This window comes from Habropoda laboriosa, unplaced genomic scaffold, assembly GCF_001263275.1.
Source record: "Habropoda laboriosa isolate 0110345459 unplaced genomic scaffold, ASM126327v1 scaffold309, whole genome shotgun sequence".
Classification (NCBI taxonomy): domain Eukaryota; kingdom Metazoa; phylum Arthropoda; class Insecta; order Hymenoptera; family Apidae; genus Habropoda; species Habropoda laboriosa.
The window spans coordinates 918,393-923,960 of record NW_017100481.1 but is presented as its reverse complement, the minus strand read 5'-3'; positions in this window follow the sequence as shown (position 1 = coordinate 923,960).

The following is a 5,568-nucleotide window of genomic DNA, read 5'->3' as shown; positions in this document are numbered from 1 at the left end:
TTCTTCTTTCTCTCTTTCCTTTTTACGAAGTTTTTTTGCGTTTTTTCGCTTGACGACTGTCCCGATGCGAGTGATTGGACGGAAGATGTACGGCGGTCACGTGATATGTTATTTACAAGCGTAAAGAGAAGAAAAAGTATCGTATTATGTAGAAACAGGCCACCCCTTAGATCACATGTAAGCGAGAAAAGAGCGGTACCGTTAATTTATTTTGTTTGTTTTTTCTTCTTCTCTGTTCTTAAGTATCTTCCTCTTGTTCTTTCACACTTTCTACTTTCTCGCTGTATTTTCTTCTTCTTTCTTTTCTTCACTCCTTTCTCTCGTTCTGTTTCCTCGCTCTTTCTCTTTTAACTCAGCTCGAAGTCAGATCGGTTTCTTCTTTTCGTTTTGTTTTGTTTTTTTTTTTTGTTTTTTTTTTTTTTTTGGAAGAACGAGGAATTGAGAAATTCCTGCGTTCGACGTTCGGCGCGATTTTTCGAAAGGAAAAAGAGAACAAGAAAGTAACACGCCGTTTTATGCGAAAGTAACGCCAGAGAGAGAGAGAGAGAGAGAGAGAGAGAGACGTTGAAAACAGCTCCTTTCTTGCGTTCTCACTCTCCGTTTTCCTATCTGTCACACGCTTCTCTCGCTCTTCAATTTCCTTCCTTCGTTTCCGTCGAGATTCTTTTACTCTTTAAACGAACGTACGGCCGCGAGTTTGCCCGCTCCTCGTTGATCTCTCCAACCTCTTTCTCGTAGAAGGGAAATTAATATAGCCATCGTTTCGACTCGTGATACATTCGAAAGAAATGAAAAAGAAAAAAAAAAAAAGATGACAAAATTGCAGAACCGAGAAACTGGAGGAATCAGGGAGGAACGGTGCAAAACGAAGCCCGATCATACGATGCTGTGTTATTTAAGTCACTACAGACCATACGTTATTGATTACTTTTGATTTTAGTTTATGACAATTTTTTTATGTTATTAATTTTATTTGAGTACGATTTTAAGTGCTACGCGAATATGTATTATTATCTATTATCTATTATTATCTATTATATAATTGGAATTATTATCTGAATATTATTATTATTATTCTGTAATCTTAACATTCTGTAATTATTATCACTGCCCATGGTCGATTTACTTTTACGAATTGTTCTCCTGCGTCCGCTGCCCGACCGCCGGTCGACGCGTCGCCTTCGAAGACGTCGCGACGCCCTCCTCTCGTCTTCTCTCGTCTCTTCTTTATCATTTCTATGCGTCTCGTTATCCTCTCCCCAACCTTCTCCCTTTCGTTTCTTCTATTTTGTATTTTCTTCCCTTTTTTCGTTTTCTCTCATTTCTCTGGGGATTGGATGGACACACTCTCGCACACAAACAGACACACACATAGATACGTGCATGAAGTTTTTTGTGTGGCGTAGCGTCGACCATTGGGAGTTCGCAAAGGGACGGGGGCATCTCTTCGCTACCCGCATGTCTTTCATTGTACAGATTTTTTCACTTTTATATAGTTATTCGATATATCGTAACGTTATGCAACGTCGATTGCGGCGGTGTCATTATGTGTCGCCGTACCATTATTGTACTTGATTTTTTTTTATTGAATAAATGTGAACACGCCGAAAGTATATGGAGACGTTCGGGTGATTCTTCGAGCGCAGTTCGATCTCTGCTTTCACCCCTCACCTTCCTTGTCCATCCTGTTTTCTTGGGTTTAGTGGAATAGAGGAGAATTCCTCCTCTTAGGTTTATCGCGTGAGAATTTACGAGGAACAGAGGGAAGTATCTTCTCCGCGAGTGACACTTCGCGTTGAAATTGGGACGTTCACGTCACTCCGTAAATCGTCTGGCGATAACGTAATCGAAATATCTCGGTTACATCAAAATTTCAACCCGCTCGGATTATGTTGTATTGTTATTGCACGATATTTATAACTGACCGCCAACTTTTACGGTAGCTTGTGTAATTCTCGTCGACTCTCGATGCTAGCATTCCTGATAAGCGAATCTTTATCGCGTACTGTGTACCTAATATCTAAAAATCTTGAGAAATTACTGCAACAACCTCTCAAGTGAATCATTCGATAATTTATTAATGGTTTTATTTATTTTTACTTATTCATTCAAACGGGCAAAAAAAGGTGCTCAATAGTAGAATGGAATTACATAAAGTCGAATAGTGACAGCGCGCAACGCAGTTAATTGCTATTTGTAAGTTTCTTTAAAGTTTGCCTGCAACTGTCCGCAGTGCTAAAGAACAATTCAAGCCTGTCGGTGAGCTTGTTTGCATACGTACAGAGCCTCGTGATCGGATCACCGAGTCTCGCATCCGTTGTGAAAGAATCCAGTTTAAATGCACAGGACTCTTGCGTGAAGGGCGAGGGCAGGTATTGAAGTTGATTAATTATCCAAAACAAACGGTGATTTTATTAGAAACGATCGCACTGTTAAATCTTTCGCATACATCAAATTTTCGTTTAAAGTAACGTTAAATTAGCAAATGTTACGCAATACCGAGCAACGCTGATCAATCTGAAATATCGTACGTCCTCGAAATCTGATCGACGTCACGAATGATGTCATTCATCGCTGATTGACCTAGATCGTGTCACGAGCCGCGTCGTTCGATTACGCCGGAGGATCGGCAGCCGATCGATAATTTATATTTCGATAATCTTTGGTACCGCCTCTCCAGAGGGTTACGCGGTCCGTTTAATCTGTATCGATCAGCGTGGCGAGCAGTTCCGGTGTTTAGAATCGGCCTAATGGGTTTCCTGAGACGTGCCATCTGCGAACCTCATTACTAAGGGATGCAACCGCAAACCAATCAACCCCCGCTGCCAGACCGACGCCCTGTCCCGGGTCTCGTGGTGGTCGTAAGACGCTGTCGCGTGCTCGTAGATTAGAGGCTGCCAGACGGCCCGCGAGCAACGCACAATACATCGGGATGCGTTAATAAGAACAAATTGGTTCGATCGAACCGCGGACGTTAGACCACGACTGATGGGGTAACAGGTAAGGGAAACTGTCTGGTTCGAATTGGCCACTTTGGGACATTTGACGTGGTACGATGAGTGATGAACAGGGGGGAGATGTGGAAGCGTTCTGTTCGTCAAATGATACGGAAGGTTTTAGGTGGAAGGAGGGTAAGTAGGATTTGGAGTCTTTGGGTGATTGGGGTTTTAGGTTGGTTATGGTGTAATTTATGATTCTACTGTATCGGTTTCGTCGACTGTACACTCCAATGAAACGAAATCTTGAAGTTTGTGGCTTTGAGGAGTGGAGTGCTATTGAGATTCAATTACGAAAGATGGAATTTTTCAAAATGTTTTAAGCTTCTTTCACTGTCAAACATACAAGTTTAAATTTTAAGTATATATAGTCACAGTATATCGGTTCACTAAAAAAACCAAATTTTGAAGTTTATGACTTTCCGGAGTGCAATGCAATTTTTAAGGGTAAGCGGCTTCTGAGATTCAATTACGAAAGATGGAAGTTTTCAAAATTTGTCAAGTTTCTCTCGTACACACTGGCAAACACAAATCTAAATTTTAAGTATAGTCACATTTTTTTGGTTCCATCGACTATACATGTGGCTTTCAGGGGTGGGTACGATGCAATTTTCAAGAATAGGTCCCTAAAATTTGAATTTTTCCAAATTTCCCAAGTTTCTCCCATACACACTACCAACCATACTACATACCACGTTGCATCGACTCCATCGACAATACACACTAAAAGAAAGAAACTCTGAAGTCTATGATTTTCAAGAGTACGATGCAATTCTAAAGAACAGAACTCCTCTAAAACTCGAATTTTTCCAAATTTCCCAAGTTCGCCTCATAGACGCACAATTTTCCAAGCAATTTCAAAGTCTCCTCCTCTAACCAGCAAAGTTGCCCCTAAATTCCCGAGAACGACGGAATAAATTGTGAAAATTCCACGCGACACCTGGGACGAGCGAGTATACACGGTTCACGTGAAACGATAAAAGTGGGTGGAAGGCATCGACGTGGCCGAGTGGGAGGCAGTGGATGACGGGCAGAAACGAGAAGGGTCCGTGGACGGGGTAAACCAAGTGCACATGTCGCCAAAGCGCGCGTGTCACCGGCCAGCCCGTGGTATATCTGGCGTGCATCCATATGCAGATCCCCATTGATATGACAACATTTACATACTGCATATTCGCTCTGGGCCATATACTCGCTCGCCAATTCCCCATTGTTGGCTTTCGGCCACCAGTGCGTTTGATTGACATTATTGGTCGCGCCGCTGACACCAGATTACATTTCTATTTGCATACATTCGCGAACCAGTTTGGTCCCCACCCCTTTCTCGACGTGTGTTTTTTACCGTTCACCGCCTCTCGAAACGCTGAGGCGATGATTTCCGGTTCCACGCGTTTCCGCGTGAACATCGTACACGATCGTCGAATTGCCGAGCTTAGTTATTCTGTTCGTGGTGAGTCCAGTTGATAGAAAAATTGCTCTTGATTGGAAGATTACTGAGTTTTTTTTGTTTTAAGTACACATGATTTTTTTTTGTACATGGTAAGAATAACGTGGGGAAAATTTGTTGTAGGTTTTTCTTGCATCTTTTCTTGAAGAATTTCAGAGTGAAATGGTGTACCTAAGTATTATTGTTTATAGTTGCTATTGATGTTAGAGGATCTGAACATTCCACAAGGAAGAAAAGGATTTTATTATCATTTAAACAAATTTTTTGTACCAATAAACGTTCAAAATACTCATGTCTACATTTTATTTGTACCTACACTACCGGCCAAAAGTTTCGAATCACCTGGCAATTTACATTAACGTTGAATCTTCTACTAATTCTTTATTGATTTGAAATTGATGTTGTGGAGATCAATAGCACTTCACCTCATTTCGATTGATTTGCATGATAAAAAATTCGTTAAAAAATTATTATAAATGCTGCCTTTTTGGGGGGAGTTTTTGTGCAACTCGCAATGCACAGTGATTCCAAACATTTGGCTGGTAGTGTATATATACCATCTTCCTGAACAATAATTCCGTGATAGCTGAGAACTGATTACCTGAAAAATTGTACGTTTTAGTACTTGAAAGTCAAAGTTTGCAGTCAAAATTCGTATCTTTTACAGGAACGTAAGTAGTCTCCTTGTACTCGTTACCAATTAACCCTATAAATCGAGGGTTAGATACATCTATCCCAAAAGTTTCGGAGCGATGAGAATCTACAAACAAGTTTACTTCTGATTTCAAAAATGATATTCCTTATCAACGAGATAAAAAATTATTAACAAAAGCTTTGCAAAAATGATTATCTAACATCTAATCCCCATCACACTAAACAACAAACAATAAATCATCTCGATATCAGTCTCGTCCCCGAACTTTTATCTCTTAATTAATATCGATCGATTTGCAAATCCAAATATCTAACATCTTATCCCTCATCACACTCAACAAAAAAAAAGAAATAATAAAAATTACCACATTTGGTGCAAGAGAAGCAGCTATCAGTCTCGTCTCGAATTTTTACCTCCCAATTATTAACGAACGAAATTGGATTTGCAAATCCAAATATCCCACACCTTAT